Source organism: Adiantum capillus-veneris, chromosome 3, assembly GCF_014529385.1.
Source record: "Adiantum capillus-veneris isolate H3 chromosome 3, ASM1452938v2, whole genome shotgun sequence".
NCBI lineage: Eukaryota > Viridiplantae > Streptophyta > Polypodiopsida > Polypodiales > Pteridaceae > Adiantum > Adiantum capillus-veneris.
This window is the reverse complement of record NC_140933.1, coordinates 157408624-157434318: the sequence shown is the minus strand read 5'-3', so window position 1 is coordinate 157434318 and position 25695 is coordinate 157408624. Positions and strand designations below refer to the sequence as shown.

At 44.3% G+C, this 25695-nt stretch overlaps 1 protein-coding gene and 1 pseudogene across 1 annotated transcript in view; both read right to left on the bottom strand.

Annotated features, from left to right (window-relative positions):
* Nucleotides 1-25695, bottom strand: part of LOC147462034 (26S proteasome regulatory subunit 6A homolog) — a 99216-nt gene that overhangs the window by 17973 nt on the left and 55548 nt on the right. The gene's annotated exons all lie outside the window — the stretch shown is intronic.
* On the bottom strand, nucleotides 3706-4729 carry LOC147462036 (uncharacterized; annotated as a pseudogene).

Genomic DNA, 25695 nt, shown 5'->3' with positions numbered 1-25695 from the left:
TTGATTTTGAAGCTTTTGGGGCTCTGCTTTTAGCAACCCTTGTAACCTTTATAAGAAACCCAAGGGGGCTCCCTCTGGAGAGCATCTGGATGCAGAGTCTGAGAAAGAGAGCACCCGTGGGAGTTGTACTTTTCTTGAAGATTAATATAAAAAGAAATACCGAAAGGGGCGCCAGTCTTTGGGGCCAATACCTCTTGGCACGAAACTCCGCCGGGCCGGTGTCGAATCTAACTGTGAACTGTTTTGAAGTGAATTCCTGTTGAGTCGCGGTAGATTCTTGACTTAGAATGTCCAAGTCTGTTAGAGCACCCACACGTCATTTCAGGATTCGCAAGCTATTCGAGAGCCCTTCTAAAGTTTTTTTTATGCTCGAAGCCTCTTAATTTGAGTTGAATTTTTTTTATGGCCCCTCTCAGAAAATATGACCAGGACCTTTATAAGGTGAGTATGAAACCTGAGTTATTAAAAGATTCACTTACAAAGAGTGAACAATTTTGCAGAAACCTCAATTTTGAGTTCCTTGCTCTTCTCCCCACGCTCCTCTCTCCCATCCGCTCGCGCTCACGCGCTCCTGCCATCACCTGCCCGCCTCCCCACGCTCACATCAACGCACCGACTCCCGAGCTCCCAAGAGTTCGACTTTCGCGATCAAAAAGTGCGAAAAAGACCGGATTTCGCCATGGATTCCTCAAGGTCGGATGCACAATGTGAAGACGCACTAGGTAACATTCAAATTCCGTTCACGCATGCTCTGTACATGGATCACGAGTACTTTCCAGAGCCTCGACCAGCGTATATCCGCTCTGCAAAACGTGAATGTTCAGAACTTCAGACGAACATTGCTTGTCCTCTCTTGAGGGGGCCGTGCAAGGGTTTAATGCCCATCTTGCTGATCTCGAAAATACGGCTCAGTCGACGACTGTGCGTATTTCCAAGAACGATACCCATCTCTAGCAATTGCCGACGTAGATTGCTACTTTTGGGAGCTCACAGGGTAGTCCCACTGCCACAACTTTGTACAAGATCACTAATTTCTCACGGGAAGAAAAAGAGTGTACCAAATTGGCCGTAAATAATTGGCTTCATCAGTGGACCACGTATTTTGATCTCCATAGGGAGCATGATAAACGGAAGATTCGGACGATTCCTCTCTATTTGTACAGTAAGGCCAAAGAAGCCTACGACATGAGTTGATTTGTGTGAAGTTCAAGAAAGATTTTGCCAAAATGGACCCTTTGAAAGCCTACGCAAATTACATAGTCTGTTGATGAAAACTGTGTCTTTTGATAAGTATACAACGGCTTTCAAAGAAGCGCTCACCTTGAACGAGGTGGATTCCACGCATGCTAAGCACATGTACCTGCTGGGTTTACATGAGGATTATTGTTGGGCCTTGATCAAAGATAATGCCCATACTAGCGTCGAGAACACTGTGGCAAAGGCCAGAACCTTACATTTAATAAATAGGGCGAATTATGAGAAGAAAAGAAGTTCAGATCACTGATCCGGTGAGGGCACTTCAAGGAAGCGACCTTGATTCTAACAAAGGTCGCCGTCGAGACCTCAAGAGAAGAAGAAAACCAAGAATGCAGTCATTGCTGAAGCAATGAAGAAGGGAGCATGTTTTGGTTGTGGCCACAAGATCAAATATTGCCCCAAGAAGAAGACCAAGAAACCGCAAGGACCCCCCTCTGTTCAAATTCACAAGATCTCAAGTAACTCTGATGTCATTCAAGTTGAAATCCATCACTTAGCGCATAGTTCATGCACTAATTGCACTTTTAGCACCAAGGTGTTTGATAAGCACGATCTTCTCCATTTTCCCGATAAGATCATGCTCACGACATGACTGTACTCCTTGATAATGGAAGCTCATACAATTTTGTGGATGCAAAAATTGGTGCAAAAAATGCGCCTGCAGATACGGGACACTATGTCAAAGTCGACGATGCAGAAGCGTAGAGACCAAGGAGAGAGAGAGAGAGAGAGAGAGAGAGAGAGAGAGAGAGAGAGAGAGAGAGAGAGAGAGAGAGAGAGAGTCTCCTAAATCAATCAACCTTGGCAATGAATAACTGAATATGTATACAATGGAGGCAAGGGGTTGCATATATACCAACCTCAGTACATTGCCTTACCCAGACTTTGACAAATAAGTAAAATAAATACCTAAAAGCCAAAATAAATAATGGGATCACATTGGGCAGTTCACTTGAGATGCCAAAACTCAAACACCCTCTCTGCAGCTCATAGTGGACATAAATAGTGAGACCAACTCGATGAAGAAGCTACCATGGACACCCCAGAAGTGGCTATCAATTAAGTACACCTCGGTTTGCTACCCTCAACTTTATACTTGAGAATAATGCATCTTGAGCATCGATTGCCTTTTAGAAAATTGAATTGTAGACCACACTACGTCCTAGAATCCCCATTCATGAACTATGAACACATCGCTTCCAAAATACTTCCAAGATAATGAACTGAGACACATAACGTCCAGAATACTTCCAACATAGTGAATTGTGGAACACATCCTGTCCATGATCCGACCAACAACAATGGATCGATGAACTCATCCATAGTGTTTTAGACATGTCTGATTGATTCCCTGCCATATGCATGTGCCTTGAACTCCGACGCACGGATTCAAACACCAATAACTTGAACCCCAACACAAGGGTCCAAATTAATTATATGGAGCACTCTTTGCCCCTCTCTACCACTCACAAGCCTCTCTTTGGCTGAACGGGCACCATGTGCCAACAGAAAAGAACGGACTGAACAACTTTAAGCACTTCAAATAATAACTGAACTGAAAGAGATAAACGACACACAAGACGGGGAGTGGCGGAGTTTCACCCCGAGAGAGCACTGGCCCCCAACCTTGGCGCCACTTTCGGAATTTCTTTATATTGCTTGAACTCAGTACAACGCCAGTACTCCACGCTCTGCACCTTCACCCGAAAGAGTGCCAGAGAATGAGCCCATGGCACATATTTAAAGGCCCTTGGCCTATGAAAAGCAATTACATAAAAAGCTTCAAACTCAAAAGCATCTCGCCCAAAAACTAGCACTGAAAATCAGCCAACATGAATCACGAAAATCCGTAAATTCCACGTCAACACAACAACGTAAATTGCGAGATTCCGTATTGTCTGCCATGTCAACATGTCAACGTAAATTGCAGGATTTCGTATTGTCTACCACGTCATCAACTGCTACGATGTGTGTGTGTGTGTGTGTGTGTGTGTGTGTGTGTGTGTGTGTGTGTGTGTGTGTGTGTGTGTGTGTGTGGGTCCAGCTTTATTTATTGTCTTTAGTTGCTAGAGCCCCATCGAACAAGGTTAGAACTTCTCTTTAAAAATAGGCCTCTCGGCAAGACTTTATAAGTTGGTAAAACTTCTTCTACTGCTTCTTCTAGGGTTTAGGCTCCTGGGCCGGGATCTGCAAGTTGCAAGGTGGAACCAAACGTAAAATATTGTACGTATTCGGTACGTAAGGTACGCAATCCTGTATGGATTGAGGTTTAACGTACGTAAAAATACGCACTATTGGTAAAAAAACCCTTAAAAATTAGGAAAAACATTTGAAATTTCACAAAAGAATCCTACAAATATATAAACTATCAATCTATATGGCTAAATGAAAAGGCCTACCAGCATTGAACATCAATCAAGTAACCTATCATGGTCCATGATACGAACATGGGACACAATACCAGATTTCAGTAATAGTATGACAGACTTGATACCATAATCTTAAAAGCAACATAGCATTGTAAGGTAAGAGACAATATACATCAATGATCATACAAGAGTGAAGATCCAAAGATTGACTAATGATGATCAAAATACTGCAAATACAAAACTCGACACTACAATCATCTCGGCATGAAAATGGCATATCAATCATGACCAATGACAATGACATAGCAATCATGACCAATGTCTGATGCCAACTACAAAAGCTCATAAACTAGCAAGGTGCAAATGCCAAAAGTTAAAACTAATACATAGCATGAATAATACTAGAAAAAACCCAATGGAGTCCTCAGTCAAGAGACTCAAGTATCTCTCTCTCCCAGGACAACTAGCCTAGAACTCATCATCCGATGAAGATGAGCTCTGTGCAGAGGAGAGAATGTCTCCATGTAACAAGAAATTGCCCTCGTCGTCGTACTCTCGCTCCACAACCATAGACACCTGTGGCTGCTCTGCAACATCCTCAATATCCTCCTCCTCTGTGGCATGGATGAGACGAACAGCCTCATTTGCACGGCCTCGTGCTTTGCGGACAGGAAGCTTTCCTTTGCGGATGCTCTCACGTCGTGCAATATCTGGATCTGGAACTCGCTCTAGGAGTGGAATGTTGTATGCCCGTGCTCGTGATCTAGTCACATGCAATCCACACTCTCCAACTCTATATGAAGTAGTCGAAGAATCTCCTCCTGCTCATCTCTCGTCTGCTGCTCAATGTTCTCTATAGTGGGATCAGGCACCATCTTAACCTGCGTGGGATCTACCTGCTCATAGAAAAAACAGAACATACGTTACAAAGAGTTCGATCATAAAAATCGACTAGTTAACAAAACCACATATTTAATAATTCTTGCTTTGGTGTCCCCAAAGCATGGTAGGCTCGCACAAGCTTCATGTTGGCTCTACAGTAAACCAACCTCTCTACTTGTGCAGTGCTTAGCCTATTGCGTATTTTGGTGTGGATCAATGAGTAGGCACTCCTGTTGCGCTCACAAGCACCCGCAAAGCAATCCTTCAATTGGAAAATTACAATGATTTAGGGTTTAGTATTTACCTGCAAAAGTGGCAATGGTTTAGGTTTAGTATTTACCTGCGAAAGTAGGCGTAATGCAAGATCCATAAGCTTGGGAAGACCCTGTCTCCCATAGCTCTGCCACCAAGTCAAAGGAAACTTGGTAACCTCCTGTCTCAGTGCCACTGGCCGCACAAAGGAAGGACCTAAGCTGTTGATGAAGCTCGTCATCTCAGTATCAATCTCCAGTTGTGTGTCCTCGTCATACCTCAACGAGATGTATGAATCACGTAGTGCAAGCAAATCTCTATCATGGAATAGTTCTGGCTTTTTGTAGAGAGGATGGAGACATTCAGCCATTCCATGTATAGGACGGCTCATGAACGTCCACTGACTCTCCACAATAGCCAGTATGTCATCTCATCTGCACATAGCCATCAAAAAAGAAGCATCTCAGTGTAGCAGCTCCGAGCTACCTAAAAAAAACAATTACCAATAATTGTCAATGATGCAATCAAGGAAACATACCGCTGCTGAGACAAAGGACACTCTGCAATGTGGCTCTTCATCTGCAAGAACAGATGGTAAACCAGCCCCAGTGTGGACCCCTCCATATCCGTGACACGCAACAACACGTGAATAGGCTGCAAAGCCACTGTGAGAGACTGCACCTCTGTCCAAAAGCTCTCATCAAGAACACGCCTCTGGATGTACTTAGTGTTCTCCTGCTGGGAATTGTGCATGTCTCTCCATTTGGGATCCACCACTGTTTGCATCAGGGAATCCCTTAGCTTGAAGAGCCTATGGAGCACCAAATACATATAGGCAAACCTGGTTTTTGAAGGCCGTACCATATCCAACTGGCTGTGGCTCCTGAAGATGGCAAGTGCTTGGTGCTTCTTGCGGGAGAAAGTGGTGATCTTTGTTGCATCAGACACAATAGGTAGCACCCAAGGGAGTTTCCCTATCCCCTCCATGAGTAAATCAAGGCAATGTGCAGCACAGGGGGTCCAAACTATGGATGGAAACTCTGCTGAAATCAAGTCACCCATTGCTTTGCAATTTGATGCATTACCGGTGACAACCTGTACCACATTCTCTGTGCCAACGTCTTTAATGGCCTGCCGAATGTGCGTGTAAATGAACTGACCTGTGATATGTTCCCCTGCATTCACGACTCGTAAAAAATAAGTGCCAAGGCAAGATGACACAAGAATGTTGATGATGTGTCGTCGACGTATGTCACTCCAACCATCTAAAATGATTGTGCACCCAAATTGTTTCCATCCTGCCTTTACTGGAACCAAAGCCCTATCAATCAAAGCCTTTTGCTCATCAAGCATTGTCGTGCACATTTTCTTGTACTCTAAGCCAGTCCATGTATCTGTGGGACCAACCTAAGCAATAGCCTTCACCATCCTTTTCCATTGGTCAGTCCTCAATACATTGAAGGAGATGTTGCACGCAATAAGAGTGCGAGCAATCTCCATCTCCGCCACCTTTTGTCGCTCCTTGATCCAAGATTGAGTACGCACACGCAAGGGCAAGGTGGTCTACCAAGGCCCTGTGACATCCTCCGTATCATTAACATCCTCAGAAAACACATCCTACACATCTTGCATGACACGAGCCCTCTTCCTGTTAGACTGAGCCTGTGCACTAGGTTCACTACTTCCCACCGTTTGATCTTCACTGTCCATGTCCCCAAGGTCTCCGAGAAGGGCATCATGAAGAGCATCTTGCGTAGATAGTTTTCCCCTACCTTTGTTTCCTCCTGCCATTGCTGGAAATTTTTTTGCAATCAGCTGATCTTTTACAGCAGGCGGCACCTTCTTGCATGCTCCACAATTGGTTGTACATCCTATTCCCGTCAAGTGTCTGACGACACAAGTGACCGTACTGGTCTTCTCCATCCCACAGTACTTGCATTGCCAACGTCGTGTACCTGATCCGGATTGCCCTCGAGTCTTCACAATCTCAATGACATTAGTGTGAATGTTCCACAGGGGGTTGGCTTCGCGAGGCATGGTGTTTTCTTCGCAAGAAAGGCGCTCACAGACCTGCTCTGCACCTTTTACAGAAACGCACAACTCTTTGTAGTGAATACAAAGAGTTTTGCCCAAAAAATAAAACACTACCCTATCGCTCCATCGGATGCCGCATGTGCTGCCAAAATTTTTTTAAAAAAATATTACGCCGTTCGGATGTCATCCGTATGTATGTACGGTACAATCTTGGCAAGTTGGCTCCGTTCTTCAGTGGCTTGACACGTCAGTGGTTTGTGACATCCCCCCTCCTTCTTGAAAGAAAGAAATCGTCCGCGATTACAACATATTTGCAAAACAACTCAAGTTACCTCAAAAATTTCCGAGGGTCATTCTGAGGGACAATCAGTTTTCTCAATCCAGATTGGAGTTCTTGATATCATGGGTCGTTGGTTTCCAAGAAGTATCTCATCCAATAAGGAGTCTAATTCCAGATTGGAGCTCTTGATATTCTCGGTCATTCGCTTCCCAAAAAAATCTCATCCAAGGTATATTCAGTGGTTGGCACATCACAATGCAACACAAATGCTCACATATGCATGTTACAAGACACAGAAACATGAAATCGTTGATAAACACTCCCCTCGCAAATAACCATCCACGTCCGGGCCATGAGTTGTTCAACGACTCCCTCATCACTCCTCCCGCATAACCTAAAAAGGTCTAGGTCGGGAGATATAGAGGCCTTTTACAACCAAACGCCCCCAAGACCGCAGCCTACTTCGTTTGGAGGTTCAAGCATACAACGAAACGCTCCCCAGACATTCCGTCCGCGTCGTTCTGAGGTTTTCAAGCATACAACGAAATGCTCCCCAGACATCCCATCTGCGTCGTTCCAAGGTTTTCAAGCATACAACGAAACGCTCCCCAGACATGCCGTTTGCATTGTTCCGAGATTCAAAAATACCAAAACAGCATTTCTCACTACTCCATCCACGAGTAAAATCACCAATCATTGAAACCAATATTAAAATCAGAGTCAAGCAATTCAAATCGACACCTAGACAAGTTCAAAACAAATACCATCCATTTCAAACAAGATCACCAAACAAGTTCTCAAACAGAACTCAAACTTAAAAAGCAATCTCGACGTCAATCGAGCTCGAAAAGACGACATGCTTTCCATCCTAAAACCTACACCAAGATTAGGGTTAGATTTCTTCCATACGGTTGTAGCCGACCGCAGCATGGTCCATAAGTGCTTGAATAGTCGAAACAAGCCTTGACAGACAATTCAAGAAGAGACACCTGCTGAGATGTCACAAACTGTTGACGTGTCAAGTCACTGAAGAACGGAGCCGACTTGCAGATCCCGATCGAGGGGCCTAAACCCTAAGTGAAGAAGTAGAAGCAGCAGAAGAAGTTTTACCAACTTGCAAAGTCTTGCCGAGTGGACTATTTTTTTAAAGAGAAATTCCCGCCAACTTATGGGACCCCGTCCGATGGGGTCCAAGTAACCCAAAGACATTAACATAAAGCAATTGATGACATGGCAGCAGTACGGACGCTCCGCAAATTGCACTGACATGCTGACGTGGCAACCTGTACGGATTTCCACGATTAGCATTGCTGACGTGGCAATTGTACAGATTTTTGTAAATCACGTTGGCAGCTTTTGGGCATCTGCTTTTGGACTAGATGCTTTTGAGTTTAAGGGCTTTTCATGTAAACTACTTTTCATAAGCCAAGAGCCTTTAAATAAGTGCAGAGGGCTCATCTTTGGCACGCTTCAGTGAGAAGGTGCAAAGCGCGAGTACCAGCATTGTACTGAGTTCAAGTAATACAAAAAAATACCGAAAGGGGTGCCAAGGTTTGGGGCCAATACTCTCTGGGGTGGAATTCCGCCACTCCATGTTGCGTGTCGTCTCTCTCTTTCAATTCAGTAGTTATTGAAGTGCTAAAAGTCTGTTCAATCTGTTCTTTTCTATTGGCACGTGGTGCATGTCTTGTGACAGAGACGTCGAGAAATTTCAAGTTATACTCTGCTAGGGTTTCCGTGGCAAGCATTCCGGGATACCCCACTCTGCCAGAAGCTGTCAGAAACCATATAACTTCAGGCAAACATTTTCTTGAAAGCTTGCCAAGTCCTTAGAGTGTGCAGCTTGATAGCTATAGACATCCACCACTGCATGGCACTGCCTCTGAGAAAAACAGTGGCTTGAAAAATCTCGCAAGTGATCTTTATGGCTTATGCCCTGTAAGACACAGCGATGAAGACGGAAGCGCGCCCGATGCACGATGAAGTATGGGTGGGAGTGGCTAATAAGTCTGCGGTCAGGACACGACGATTCCTTTATCTCGGTCAAGACACAAAGATTCTTTTACAAAATTTCCAATAAACTTCGGAAGCGTCAACTTGTTGTGTCTGCTCTTTGGTGGGACCGGTATGCTTTCAGAAAAGCACACGCCTAAAGCTTTGATACCATTGTGACGAGAACGGGCACCACATACCAACGGAAAAGAACAAACTCAACAACTGTAAGTACTTCAAATAATAACTGAACTAAAAGAGATAGACGACACACGAGACGGGGAGTGGAGGAGTTCCACCCTGAGAGAGCACTGGCCCCAGACCTTGGCGTCCCTTTCAAAATTTCTTTATATTGCTTTAACTCAGTGCAACGCCAGTACTCCACGCTTTGCACCTTCACCTCAGAAGAGTGCCAGAGAGTGAGCCCATGGCACATATTTAAAGGACCTTGGCCTATGAAAAGCAATTACATGAAAAGCTTCAAACTCAAAAGCATCTCGCCCAAAAACTACCGCTGAAAATCAGCCAACGTGAATCACGAAAATCCGTACAGATGCCACGTCAACACACCATCGTAAATTGCGGGATTCCGTATTGTCTGCCACATCAACATGTCGACGTAAATTGTGGGATTCCATACTGTCTGCCACATCATCCGCTGCTACAATGTGTGTGTATGTGTGGGTCCAGCTTTATTTATTGTCTTTGGTTGCTAGAGCCCCATCGAACAAGGTCCCATAAGTTGGCTAGAACTTCTCTTTAAAAATAGGCCTCTCCGCAAGACTTTATAAGTTGGTAAAACTTCTTCTGCAGCTTCTTCTAGGGTTTAAGCTCCTTGGCCGGGATCTACAGGTTGGCTCCATTCTTCAGTGATTTGACACGTTAGCAGTTTGTGGCAATCTCCATGTGACTAGAAGGCAGGAGTCCGTGCCAGTGTGTCACCACGACACCAGCAACCTCTTTGTTGTCCTTCCCTGAGTCACTATCACTGCTTTCCTCGTGATGCTTGCTTTAACCTTTGTCCTTTGTAGAATCTCTCTCTTTGCCTTTGGATCTGCAATCCTTGGCCAAATGACCACGCTTTCCACAATTGTAACAACGGTTCTTGGTCTTCTTTTTGGAATCCGAAGCAGCAAGTGCTTCATCACCTCACTCAGAAATCTCAATTTTGCCTTGAATTATCAACACGCCTTCTTCCTCAATGAGAAAAGAGCTCAGATCATCAAATTCCGGCTTCTCCTTCGTGATTTGTAGGCGAAGTGTCCTAGACATCGTTTCATACGTCTCATGCAACTTTGTGAGAACCAAAGCAGCTAATTGAGTACTCGTCAAAGCACTTTTCATAGCCGATAGTTGATCATGAATAACTTTAGCCTTCATAAGAAATGATGATTGCATGGAACTTCCCCGTGGAAACTGGATGGCAAATAATTGTCTAAGAAGGGTGACTACTCGCATCATAGAATCCCGATCAAACATTCCAACGAGCTTGAACCACATATCGTTGGCAATCTTCAAAGTCTGAATGGTTGGAGAAATGTCCTTTGTGAGAGATTCCACAATGGCCGACACTGCCTTCGCATTAGCCGCATCCCAATCGACACACGATTTGAGATATTCATCATCTTGAAGGCGGGTGTACCTGTTGTTGGGATCCCTCGTGGGACAGGGCCTCGAGCCGTCGACAATGTCCCATACGCCTTTTCGTGAGAACCAGAGTCGCATGATCAAATTCCAATGAGCGTAGTTATTGCCGTTCAACTTGTCGCTAGCACTCGAGCAAGGGGGAGCCATGTTGAAGTTGCAAAATCTGGAACTCTAGGAATCCTTCTCGCACTCCAAAAGGTGGCCGCACTAGCCAAGCCGCAAAATCTCCAAGCCGTACCAATTCTCTGCACAAAGAGCTCCACACAAAGTGGGCTCTGCTCATTGCTATCCCTCTCTTAATCTCCAAACTCTGCCTCTTCGTCTCCCAAGCCGCACCAAGATACTTCTTCAAAAGTGACCGCAAGGTTAGCTCAAAGTCACTCCCAAAAACAAAGACCTCCGTTGTCCAGATCGTGCCCCAAACTGCTTGAATTTCCCTATTTCAAACCGCTATTTTACTTCCCAAAGCCAAGAGGACTTCTTCCAATGCCCCTCATTGCTCGCGCTCTTTGCTAGCTCTCGCGTTTTGAAACGCAGCAGGAGAAGAGGGAAAGGGTCAATGCCATTAAACACGGCGTTTCAACAAGCAAAGGCAAGGTCGGACGAGGTCAGTGGCGTCAGTAAAAGAACTTCTCCTGCGGGCGTTTCAGAACGCAACGAAGACGCCTTTGGCTCGCGGTGCAAGTGCCATTGAAGACGCTACCCACCTTAGCTTTTTGAAACGCTAGTGACGCTGCTAGCTCCAAGTGCACGCGGAGGAGAATGGCGACAAAGCAACACCAAAGCCGCCAGTCGGGCAGCATTTTGAAAATTTAAACGCTCGGCGAGGAGGGGCTTTCACCGGCGCCACCAAGGGGAGTTTGCCACGAAACGCTAGCAAACGATAGCGTTTTGTAATGCTAGCGACAACGTCTAGGCAGCGATGGGTAGTGACAGAGGGTGGGAAGGCGACGTCAGCGACGAGGGCCTTCTTCTCAACTTGCTCCTTCTCCACCAATGCTCTTCAAGCACAAAGCTCCACCAGCAGCTCTGATATCATGTCAAAGTCGACGATGCAGAAGCGTAGAGACCAAGGACATGAGCACGCGAGAGAGAGAGAGAGAGAGAGAGAGAGTCTCCGGAACCAATCAACCTTGGCAATGAATAACTAATATGAATATAATGGAGGCAAGGGGTTGCATATATGCCAACCTCAGTAAATTGCCTCCCTTCCCAGACTTTGACAAATAAGTAAAATAAACACCTAAAAGCCAAAATAAATAATGGCATCACATTAAGCAGTTCACTTGAGATGCCAAAACTACACAATGACCATGAGTATCGCGTGAAGATGGCTCGTGGCAAACATACAGATGTATGGAATCAGATGGTTTCTGACTTGACGCTCGAGCTAGCTGATTACAAAGAGAATGTCACAACGTGATAACGTGGCATGACCAACTGGAGAGAAATGGCCGAGTGGACAAGAGAAACTGAACCGACCAAATTAGAGAACTTACAAGCACCGGCCGTGGGGCCTAAAACCCTAAAGACCAAAAGCGTGGACTTTGGGAGAGATTTCTATAAATCACGCTGACATGCTGACGTGGTAGGCCGTACACAATTTTTGCAATTTGCGCTACAGGTGCTGACGTGGCAGTTTTTACGTGAGCTTTTGGGATCAGTTGCTTTTGGGTTTAGTGACTTTGAACCTGATTGCTCTTGGGGCTCTACTGTTGGGCATCCCTTGTAAGAATAAAAGAGCCCTTGGGTCTCTTGCTCTGCACTACATCTGGACGCAAAGTCTGAGAACAGAGGTCCCTCCAGAGTTGTACTTTGTAATGATCAATAATAAAGAAATACCGAAAGGGGCACCAGCCTTGGGGCCAATGCTTCTGGGCAAGGAACTCCGCCGTGTCGTGTCAACTCTCTCTTTATTAAAGTTCAGTGATTTTGAAGTTTTTGTTCGTGTGTTACTATTTATTTCTCGCTTGGAGTGTCCAAGCCTGTAACAGTGGTATTAGAGCTCAGAAAGATTCTTCTTCTACAAGGATCCGATCCCTTCTCCAGCACGCAAAGGTTCTCGAGGAGACTCTGACAGAGCAGACAAGACTTTGTTTGTGAAAGAAGCTTCATGGGGAGACCCTAGACTTATCAGCCACTCCCACCCTTTGTCCATCGCGCATCAAGCGCACTCCTGTCTTCATTACTCTGTCTTTAAGGGCATAAGCCATAAAGAACCCAAGAGTACACATGGATTTTCGCGGAGAATCTGACAAAGATAACACCTCTCGGTGAGAAGGCAAAGAAAAGTTGAAATCCTGCGCGGGAATTGAAGAAAAGAATGAAGAATTGGGTAAATTTTCGGCAGGGAAGTTTGCCAGGGTAGAGTACAAACGTCAACTGCAAGTTGACACGTGTGCAAAGATTGATGAAGTACTTGCAGAGACCCAAAGTTTGCGAAAGTTCCGTAGTCACGGGGGACGCCCACTTTTGGGCTTCCCGTCCGCACTTTTTTGTCCCCACTTGCCGTCCCGTCCTCTTTTTTACACTACAAATCCATTTGAGCCCGTCCCCGAATGCGTCCTTTGTGACTATGTGCGAAACACCTGAAGACTAACCTGATTAATGACATTTACTCAAGATGGCGTGAGGCCATTGATTCTCCTCTCAGTTCAAGAAGAAAAGTGAAAGAACGGAGTGCAAAAAAGTTGAAATTGTACTCGCAAAAAGAGCTACACAGAGCTCTTGACAAGAAGATGAACCAGATACTAAAACGCTTAAAGCACTTTCGAAAGAAAAGGAAATCGATGGATTTCCTCGGTTATTTGGGCCAGAAGTCGGGTTTTGAGGTGGCAAGCAGATCCAAGAAACGTGCTAGTTTCGAGGATGACTCACATTTTTCTTTGTCCTCAAAGAGTCCCGACAATTCATGCTCCAGAGAGGATGAGAAAAGGCAGAAGAAGCAAACAAAAAAAAAAGGCAAGAAGAGCAAGACAAGCAGATTTCTAAAAAGATCTAGCAGGCATGGAAAGCCATCTAGCAGTTCGGAGGAGGAGAGCTCGTCCTCTTCTGACAGTGAGCAGATGAGCAAGAAGACCAAGGAGTTCAAGGAAGGGGATCGAGTTGTCAGGTTTGAGACGTTTTCAAGCTACCAGGACACCCTTCAAGCCCTTGAGTTTGTACAGTAGCTTGTCATCGCCTTTTCGGGAGTTGGTTCACAGGACACTCCAACGTGCGAAGGGCGGCATCTTACTAGAAAGAAATTGCACAGACATGGTGGTCTACTCTTTTGTTACGCGGAGCACCACCTGCGACGTGGATAAAATTTAAGAGAATTTTCACATCAACTTGATATCAAACGAATATGAAAGAGATATCATCACAACTGGGCATCATTTGAATGATTACGAAAGATACATTGTATGACTACTACCAGAGGTTTCGGGATACTTATTTGCCAGTGTCTTCGTTTCGGAAGTTTATTTTGAGAGACCAAATTGAGCGGTTTTGTTGTGGTTTGCCAAAAGAGATTCAAGAGCATTGTCTGTTACAGAAGTCTGACTCTATGGGACATGCTAAGCAACGATTTGGGATGCATGTCGGCTCATTGACATATCCTATGGACAGGATAATAACCACCTATCATGGCAATAGTCTTCCAATGTCACAAGACAAGCACCACGTGCCAAAAGAAAAGAATAGACTAGAAAGACTTTTAGCACTTCAATAACAATTGAAACTGAAAGAGAGAGAGCACACGCAACACGGAGTGGCGGAATTCCACCCCAAGAGTATTGGCCCCAAACCTTGGCGCCCCTTTCGCTATTTCCTTATATTGCATCAACACAGTACAAGCCGGTACTCCACGCTCTGCACCTTCTCCCAGAAGTGTATCATAGCCTCATATTTAAAGGCCCTTGGCCATTAAAAGCAGTTTACATGAAAAGCTTTAAACTCAAAAGCAACTGGTCCCAAAAGCATCTGGCCCCAAAAGCAACCAGCCCAATTTATGGAAATCCGTACAACTGCCACGTCAGCAAGCCGGCCTGAAATCCGAAAATCCGTACAGTTCTGCCACGTCAGCAGGCCAACGTGAATTGCGGAATTCCGTATTGCTTGCCACGTCAACATGTCATCAGTAATTGCGAAATTCCGTACATCTACTGCTTCTGCTTCCTCACTTAGGGTTTTGGCCCGTTGGTCGGGATCTGCAAGTCAGCTCTGTTCTTCAGTGGCTTGACACTTCAGCAATTTGTGACATCCCCCCTTCTTGAAAGAAAGTAATCATCCGCGATTACAACATATCTGCAAAACAACTCAAGTTAGCTCAAAATTTCCGAGGACAGTTCGCGTTTTTTTTTTAAAGAAGTTGGCTTCTCCTTTCGGCTCTTTAGTTAAGGAGTTGGCTTCTCCTTTCGTCCAGATCGGAAGATAATCTGGCGTAGCAAAATTAGCCATCACACCCAGACCACACTGATCTTCCACGGGTGTCTTGATGCACTAAAATTACATACCAATGCAATCTAATCCAATTAGGAATATTCAGAGCTTGGAACATCACAATGCAACACAAATGCTCACATATGCATGTTACAAGACATAGAAACATTAAGTCGCAGATGAACACTCCTCCAGTATAACCTAACAAGGCCCGGGCCATGAGTTGTTCAACGACTCCCTCATCACTCCTCTTGCAAATAACGTAAAAAGGTCCGGGCCATGAGATATAGAGGCCTTTTTACAACCAAACGCCCCCAGACCACAGCCTGCATCGTTTGGAGGTGTTGAGAGTAACGACTGCTCAAACTTCTTATTACTCCCCCCGTAAATAACCATCCAAGTCGGGCCATGAGTAACAACAACAATAATTCCCCCGTAAATAACCAAAAGGATCCGGGCCATGAGTAAAAGCAGCACTTTTTGAACATTCAATACTTCCCCCGCAAATAAGCACAAGGGTCTAGGCCATGAGTATGAATGAGCAAGCATTCTCAAACATCATTTCTCACTACTACACCCAGAATTAAAATCACCAATCAATGAAACCAATATTAAAACTATAGTCAAACAATTCAAATCGGCACCAAGACAGGCTCAAAACAGATACCATCATTTCAAACAAATTTCAAACAGGATTACCAAACAAGTTCTCAAACAAAACTCAAACTAAAAAAGCAATCTCGACACCAGTCAAGCTCGAAAAGTCGATTGACTTTCCATCCTGAACCAGCACCAAAAATTACCGTGAGGTTCCTTCCATAAGGTCGTAGCCGACCATAGCATGGTCCATCAGCTCTTGGACAGACAATGTTCCTCTGGCGACGATGGTAGTCCCAAGACATAGCAATCACATTGGGAGTCCTAGGTTATCAGCTTGACAAGAGACATTTACTGAGAGATATCGAGAAATTCCAAGTTATAATCCGCTAGGGTTTCCATGGCAAGCATTTTAGGATACCCTACTCTGTTAGAAGTTGCAATCCGAAGGAACATGCTGAAGGGATGTAACTTCGAAAAAAAAAATCTTGAAAGCTTGCCAAGTCCTTGGAGTGTGCGGCTTGGTAGCTATAGACATGAAACAAATCTTGGATCCTTCTCTTGCAAGTGATCTTTTTGCCTTATGCCTTGTAAGACATGAGCGATGAAGACGGAAGCGCGCTTGATGCACGATGAAGTAAGGGTGGGAGTGCCTAATAAGTCCGAGGTCGGGACTCCAAGATACTTCAAATCAGATTCCAATAACCTTTGGAAGCGCCGGTTTGCTCTGTCTGCTCTTTTGTAGGACCAGTATGCTTTCAGAAAAGCACACGCCTGATGCTCTGATACCATTGTCACAAGACAAAAGAACAGACTAAACAGACTTTTAGCACTTCAATAACAACTGAAACTGAAAGAGAGAGAGCACACGCGACACGGAGTGGAGGAATTCCACCCCAGAGAGTATTGGCCCCAAACCTTGGCGCCCCTTTTGGTATTTCTTTATATTGCATCAACGCAGTACAAGCCGGTACTCCACGCTCTGCACCTTCTCCTAGAAGTGTGTCAGAGAATGAGCCCTAGCCTCATATTTAAAGGCCCTTGGCCATTAAAAGCAGTTTATATGAAGACTTTAAAGTCAAAAGCAACTGGTCCAAAAAGCATATGGCCCCAAAAGCAGCCATCGAATTTACGAAAAATTCGTACAACTGCCACGTCAGCAAGCCAGCACGAAATCTGGAAATCCGTACAGTTCTGCCACGTCAACAAGCCAACGTGAATTGCAGAATTCTGTATTGCCTGCCACGTCAACATGTCAACGTGAATTACGGGATTCCGTACATCTGTTGCTTCTGCTTCCTCACTTAGGGTTTAGGCCCCTCGACCGGGATCTGCAAGTCGGCTCCGTTCTTCAGTGGCTTGACACGTCAACAGTTTGTGACATCCAACTAAGAGAATGAATCAGAGGAGCCGGACGACAGATCATCACAGGGTTCCGGAGTTGTACGAGAATCAGATTGTAGCGCATCTAAGGGTTGCGACAAGCTAAGGGAACTTGATGCAAGGTCATCAGAGGAGAAAGAGGAGAGTTATGAACCCAGTGAAAGAGCTTCTAGAGAAGGGTCTCATACCTTTACCTATACCTAGCCGACCTTGGGAAAGTATAGCAAGGGATTGATCTTCCCAAGACTCAGAGTGGGCATGATGACATTGGGACAATCATCGACAGATTTAATAAGCAGGCTCATTTTGTTCCGATCAAGAAGACAATTAAGCCCAATCATTTGGCTAAATTACGCGTCTCAACTTGAAGAACTTATTAGCACCCGTTGTGGGGCCTAAAACCCTAAAGACCAAAAGCTTCGACTCTGGGAGAAATTTCCGTAAATCGCACTGACATGCTGACGTGATGGGCCGTACGAAATTTCCACAATTTGCACTGGCAATGCCACGTGGCAGGCTATACGGATTTAAGCGATTTGAGTTGGACCGCTGACGTGGCAGTTTTTACACGAGCTTTTGGGATCAGTTGATTTCGGGTTTAGTACTTTTAAACCTGATTGCTTTTCGGGCTCCGCTTTTGGGCATCCCTTGTAAGAATTAAAAAGCCCTTGGACATCTTACTTTGCAGAGCATCTAGAAGCAGAGTTTGAGAGCAGAGGTCCCTCAAGAGTTGTACTTTGCAGTGATCGATAATAAACAAATACCGAAAGGGGCACCAGTCTTTGGGGCCAATGCTACTGGGTGCCGAACTCCATCGTGCCGTGTCTATTCTCTCACTCTCTCTCTCTATTAAAGTTCAGTGATTTTGAAGTTTTTGTTTGTGTGTTGCTATTGATTTCTCGCTTTGAGTGTCCTAGCCTGTAACAGAGAACCTGGATTTCCATATCATGCGCCTGGATAGAGCAGATGTTATTTTAGGAATTCCATGGTTTTATGATAAACAAGATACATTGTATATAGACTATGTCACTCTCTTGTTTTTGTTAAACAAGACATGTTTCATGTGTCTATTTCGCTTTGTAATCAAATTGCTGTAAATAAGGGTTTTGCAGTACCAATTGTTACTACTTTGGAAATATTTAAGGATATAAAGTCTTTTGATGTTGACTTTTATCAGTGTATATCATCTGCATGGTTTGATTCATTGGCATTTGGTACTTCAGTCACTGAATTTCGTAAAAATGTTTGTGTTCTTTTGTTGAACTTCGGGATTCCGACGAATCCACCCTTATCCAAGAAATCATGACTGATTTCAAGGATGTTTTTCCTAACAATCTATCTCCTAACCTGTCACCTTCGAGAGGAGTAGATCATAACTGGTGGCTGGTAGTTAGCCTTTTTCAAAGCAACCCTATCGGTTTAGTAAAACCGAAAAGGACAAGATTCAGTAGCATCTGAAGGATTATCTCGATAGGGGTTTTGTCCGGCCAAGTAAATCCCCGTGGGGAGCGCCTACGTTACTTTCTCGAAAGAAGGATAACACCATGCGCTTTTGTGTGGATTACAAGGACTTGAATAAGGTCTATCAAGAATAAGTACATGCTCCCACGTATGGATGATAGATCGACTCCATGGAGTGTTGTATTTTTCGAAGATAGACTTGCAATCACGCTATCATCAAATACGAATCAAACTGGAAGATGTTCCTAAAACAAGCTTCCATACGCGTTATGGTCACTATGAATTTTTAGTCTTGCCTTTTGGCTTGACCAAAGCTCCAACTACGTTTCACCAGATGACGAACGATCTACTGAGACCATTTCTAGGCAACTTTGTTGTTGTATTTCTTAATGACATCTTTTACAATCGGAGTTTGTCTAAGCATTTGGCGCACATACGCGTTGTTCTCGAGGTACTGAGAACTGAGAAGCTTTATGCTTCTAAGTGCGAATTTTTTCAGAAGGAGCTTCTGTATCTGGGTCATATTATTACTCGCGATATAATTCGCGTTGACCTTGAAAAGTTGGATAAAGTGCGAAATTGGCCCATTCCGAAGAATGTGCGCCAAGTAAAGTCCTTTCTAGGCTTTACAAGATCTTTCAGCAATTTATCAAGGATTACTCCAAAGTTGCTCCTCTGCTTATGCAACTTTTAAAAGGAGGGGTGAAAGGACCGAAGACTTCGAGTCCTCACCGTAAAGGTAATCCCCCTATTGTCTGGAATAAGCGTCTCAATGAGAGCTTTCAGACACTAAAGCACTGCACCAATATTGCATATTGTGGATCCTAGCAAGCCATCTGTAGTTGAAACGGATACTAGTGATTATACGATTGGTGCAACGCTGTTTCAGGGATTGAAAGTAAGAAACTTTCTCACACTTAGACACGTTATCCAACATATGAAAAAGAACTTTACGTCGTAGTCCACGCCTTGAGGAAGTAGCAACACTATCTATATGGCTCTATCTTTGTTGCATGGACACACCATCACTCTTGGCGCTATGTCTATGATCAGGGTAATCTCAGAGGCCGAAAGGCCAAATGGGTTGAGCTTATGCAACAGTTTGACTTTGAGATCCGTTATAGAAAAGGATCCACCAATCGAGTTGCTGACGCACTCAGCCAGATTCCTGAGGTCAATGCCTTGTCTATGGCTGAAATCTCTGTGGATTTCTCTCTCTTTCTCCGAGGGCTATGTCGTTCCGATAGCTATTTTGGCAAGATATGGAATGAGGTCGAAGTAGAGCATGACTTGTGTACAGGCTTGGGTGATTCGGAGACCCAAGTGAGTCGTGGTAGAGAAACGAGACAGTGACAATATTCCATTAGAGGTGGACTATTATTTAGAAATGGAAAAGTCTGTGTGCCGGAAATCAATGAGGTTCAACAAAGGATTTTGTTCAAATGCCATGATGTTCCTAGCGTTGGACACCCAGGCAACCAGATAACTTTAGCATTGGTTAAATGATATTTTTTTTGGCCAAGGATGCGCTCTTACATAGAGAGCTGTAACAAACTTGGACACCCCAAGTCAAGATTCTACCACGACACAACAGAGATTCACTTCAAAACAGTTCACAAAGACGACATGGCCCGCCATAGTTCCGTGCCCAGAGGTATTGGCCCCAGAGACTAGCGCCCCTTTCGATATTTCTTTTTATATTAATCTTGGTGCAAAAGTACAAGGGAGTCGGCAAGGACTCACACTCAGACTCTGCGTTCAGATGCTCCGAGTAATGAGGCCCCACCAACTTCTTTATTGGTACAAGGGATGCCCAAAAGGCATCTCAGAGTAATGTCCGAAAATCCGTACGACTGTCAGCGTGAAAAGCGGAATGTCTGTACAGTTGTCCGTACGGCCTGCCACGTCAGCATGTCAACACGAATTGGAGTGGATTTTTCGATGGCTGCCACGCCAGCCTGTCGGCGCATTTCAGGGGTGTCCTGCCACGTCATCAGTTTGTGACATATCCCCCTCTTGAAAGAATTGTAATCACCCTCGATTACACCTGCAAAACAAACAAAGGCCATAAACTGTCTTAGTAGACACTGACTGTTAGTACGGACGCACTAGACACGACACATCTAGCACTTGTACAAGTTGACAGTCACATCACCGGACATCACAAGACATCACTTGACATCACAAGACATCACATGACAAATCACATTCAAATTCATTTCAAATCTCAGACCATGATTAATCGGCAACGTATTTAGTAATCGCATCTAGATCCAATCAGGACCTCACAGATACCTGATTAACTAATCCTTATTGCAATTATGTCTATAGAGATTTATGAGACCAAAATGCTGCAGCCATTTCGCCTTTCAGTTCATGCACTCAAACAAGTCAAGTACAAATCAATCATATTCAGTTTTGGGAATTCCTATCATAAAATCATTCAACAGGATACTACTCAGTCCAATAGTATCCCTGAAACCCAAAGGGACATCAGTGACTATCCAAAATCAGGGTAATCCGTTGACAAAGGAGAGGAGTGACTCCCCTCTTGTCCAAACCCACTGCACTAGATTCACCCATGCTGAAATCGGGGTTCTATCGGAGTAGACTATGCTTAACTGAATACTTCAAGGTAAAGTTCCAAAATCTGAGGAGTATCTGCTAGGTCCTCCTCCTCCATCCACTTCACATCCAATGCACGATAGTTCTTGAATTTAACGAAGAACTGCCTAATCGCTTTACCTTTTATCTTTCTATCCTTGTGTGCCAAAATCTGTTCTGGAACGAGTATCTGCTTTCCTCCACTTCGGGTTGCTCATCTAGCTCCCCATCATCGGGCACATTGCCTTTAAAAGGCTTCAACAGACTCATATGAAAAGCATTGTGAATCTTCCAAGTATCAGGCAGCTTCAGTCTAAAAGAGACATCATTTATCTTTTCTTTTATCTGGAAAGGGCCATAATAGCTCATGCCAAGCTTTGGAAAAAGCCGCTCCTTTCCTTTTCGTTTTCTTAGGCACGCCTTCTCAAAACGTAAGAGCACCCAATCGTCCTCCTTTAATTTCAAATCGCACGATGTCGATCTGCTACCTTCTTATGTCTTTCTTGAGATTTCTCTAAAGCCTTTCGAACCTTGGCAAAAGCAGTGCCCAAGTCCCTCGTGTATTGGTCGGCTCAAAAATCTTATCCTGGGTCTGGGGAATTTCTAATCTACCAGTTGATTCCCTTTTTCCTTTCTTTCCTTGTGTCTTGGGACCTACGGGTAGTGTCTTTCACTTCCCTGTCCATTGGCACGTCAAAGTCAATCATCGAAACCCTAAGACGCACTATCATCTGATTCCTCTTTCTCTGGAATCCTTTGATGAACTTGCATCTTGTTTCTTTAATTCGTTGGAACCCTCTGATTCGCCAGAATCCTGTGTGATGAGTTATCATCTAGTTCCCTTGATTCATTCTCGTCACTGGAAGACTCTTGCCTTTTTGATTACTATGGTGCCCGTCACATAAGTCAATGAGCCGGCATGCATTCCAAATTGTTGCTTAGTCATGTCCCATAGAGTCAAACTTCTGGTTTGAAGCATAGTCTTGAATCGCATAAGCAAACCATAGCAAAACCGCTCAATCTGGTCTTTCAAAAGAATCTTCGACAAGTATCCCAAAATCTCTGGCAGTAGTCATCCAATGTATCTTTCTCAGTCATTTTCAAGTGATGCCAAGGCATGATGACATCTCTTGCATATTCATCGTTCTTCTCAAGTAAGATGCCGCCTTTCGCTCCCTGGAATGTAATGAGAACCACGCTCCACATAAAGCGACATCAAACTGTTGTTCAACTCAAGGGCTGGATGGGTGTCCTGGCTTGACTCCCTTTCTTGAACTCCTTGGTTTTCTTGTTGATCTGGTCATTGTCAAAAGAGGACGACCTCTCCTCCTTTAAATGGCTAGATGGCCTTCAATGCCTTCTAGACTTTGTTTCAAAAATCGTCTTCAAAAGAATCTTGTCTTAGGTGCGTAGAATTGAAGAAGCTTCTTAGCACCCTCGAACACGTCAAATGGCGTCTTTCCCGTGTGCCGTTGTAGGCAAACTCCACCAAGGGAAAATACTTTTCCTATTTAGTTTTCTGATCCGAAGAAGAAGACTTCAACAAATTCAAAACCATTGCATTGGCTATTTCCAACTTGCCCATCTGTCTGCAAGTGGAACGAGGATGAGATCTGCAACCACGTGCCAATGTTCTCCCAAATTGCCGTCCAACACAACTAGTAGACCGGGGATCTTTGCCCGAAACAATGGACTCAGACATGCCATATATTCGAACAGTTTTGCCAAAGGATTGGGCTTAACTATCTTCTTTACTGCAAAGCAATGAGCCTGTTTACTGAATCTGTTGATGACCGTCCAAAGGCCATCATGCCCACTCTGTGTCTTCGGGAGATAAAAAATTAAAATCCCATTGCAATACTTTCCCAGGGGCAGGTGGGAATGGGTAAAGGTTGTAACAATCCATGTGCTTTATGCCTGTCAAACTTGACCTTTTGGCATACCAAGCAACTGCGTACAAAGTCGTCCACATCCTTCTTGAGTCTCGACCAAAAGTAACGCTCCACACCTTTCAAAATGGTGTCAATGCCGCGGTGACCCGTAACAGGTGGACAATGGCACTCTGTCAAAACCTTTTCCCTCAACGGTTGTGTAATGCACAACATCGTTTTCTTCAGCAAGTAACCATCCCGTACGAAATATCCCGCTACTACTTCCCCATTTTGTATTCGAGTTAAAACATCTGAAAAATCCGGATCTGTGGCGTATTGATCGACCATGTCCTCGAAGCTTCTATGGCGAATCACCAAGACTAGCGGCTTCCGAGACAAAGCATCTGCCACCAAGTTCTTTTGTCCCTGAACATGGACAATCCGGGAGTGAAACTCTGACAAGAAGTTAGCCCACCGCATCTTCTTTTTCGAAAGTTGCTTCTATGACAAGAAGTAGCGTAAAATCTAATGATCAATTAAGACCGTAAAATCAGCTCCGAGTAGGTAATGTTTCCACTGAGGAAGAGTGTAACAGACTTGGACACTCCAAGTCAAGAATCAATTACGACAGCACCAAATAACCACTTCAAACAATTCACGGATCACAATAGATTTGCACTGGCCCGACGGAGTTCTGTGCCTAGAGATATTGGCCCCAAAGACTGGCGCCCCTTTCGGTATTTCTTTTTGTATTAATCAATCATCAAAGTACAAGAGAGTCAAAGCTCATTTTTGAAGGCTTCGGCGCCCTTCAAGGGCCTTCTAGCCCTTCAGTGACGGGTTTTTTAAAAATCCCCTTTCAAATGAAGGTCAATTTCTGAAACTACCCTTCGGGCGTGAAGGGTGGACGTCAAATTATCCTTCATCCGAAGGGTAGCCTTGCAAATTACCCTTCAAAGACTAGTACTAGTCTTCTAAGATATATATATTTATCTATATTTATTTTTTCTCGGGCTCATAATATGGAACTCTCCTGACTCCTGAGCTCCCCAGTCTCTTCACATTAGTCCCTTTCACATTAGAATTAAACATTTATTTGGCCGCCCATAGTCTACTTATCCAAAAACCAATCCCGAGTCCCGAGTCCCGACTTCAAATACAATGCGCACTGTGAAATCGAATTGCTTTCCTTCCTTAAACATGCACTGTGCAAAGCGATTTTCTCAGGCGATTTTCTCAGGCATGCCGACAGCCGCATGCGTGCAGGCAGCAATGAGCATTGAGCAGCGCAACTGCAGTCTGCTCTCGAGTCTCTAGTTCCGCCCATTAGCGACTAGCTTGCAGGTCTAAGGAAGCCAATGGACTCGTGAGTCGTCACCTCCAGGCTCCCTACGGCAGCCAGCTCCGACAAGCTGTTACGCATTCAGGTAGGCTGGCCGTTGGCTCGCGAGTCGCTAGTAGCTACAATACAGGCCTAAGGCAGCCGAATCTTGAATTAACAGATTACACAGTTTGAACCTTTGAAAATGTTGAGGGGCTCATGGATTTAGCCTTGCGTTCATGCAAGTTAGAAGCTGCTCCAAACTCCAAACCAACAGAAAGTGCATGCCCAGGGCGTTCTCTGTTGAGTGATTGTACTGTAGTGCTACGTTTTTTTTTTAGCATTCGAGTTTGCATTGAGCCTTTGTGGTTGCAAATACTTATTATACTTATTTTATTATAATGTCCAGGGACCAAGAATACCCCTGTCTATTCTTGTGCAATAAAACCGTGACTTGCAAGTCATTGTGCCACCATCCACATTTGGAAATTGGCAAGTTGTTCATCCATCGCGGGGACAGAAGCCACAAGCGACTAAACAACTAAAAAACAGAGGTACAACAAGAATTCTTTAATGATGTAAGAATTTTTTGCTTATGGAAATTTAGGAATGAATGTGTTTGTTTGAGGCTTTGATTCTTGTTACTTCGAACCTTGCTTATTTTGTTATTGAAGTACAAACTTTCCCTTTATTTGTCTACCTTGGAAGTAACATAAGTTGTTTGCTTAACTAAAGCTTTCAAATAAGACTTTCCATGTAATTTAATAAGTTTTATTATTTTTTTAACAGTTCAAAATGGCTCCCAAGCCTAGCAGTAATGTATCTAAACAATTGTCTTTGAGCCAAGCTTGCAATTTGACAAAGAGGGGAAGAGAGGCTAACACCTCCCAAGTTGCCCCTCAACTTGATTTGAATGTAGACTCCACAGAGCTTCCGAGTGAGTCGGAAGATAAGAAGAAGAGAAAAGATGCTTATAAGCGTACTTTTCTTTCTTCGTGGAGCATTAGCCATCCATGGGCTTATTCCATCATTGATAGTGATGGAATAGAACGTGTGAAATGTAGTACATGTGTGGAAGCTAAAGAGAAGGGCCGTTTTGCTAGTATTGGTGCCGTCAACATACAAAAAGGAGCATTGCGTGATCATGAGGCCTCCGACCCTCACCGGAATGCAATCAAGAGACTTGCTATGTTGGCTAAGTTGCCAGAAAGGGTCACAGAGAAGCATGCAGAGCTAATGGTTGATGCGGAGAAGAATCGCATCATTAGCGTATTGCAAGTTTTGTGGAACATAGTAGTGCATGATGCTTCCATTGAATCCTTT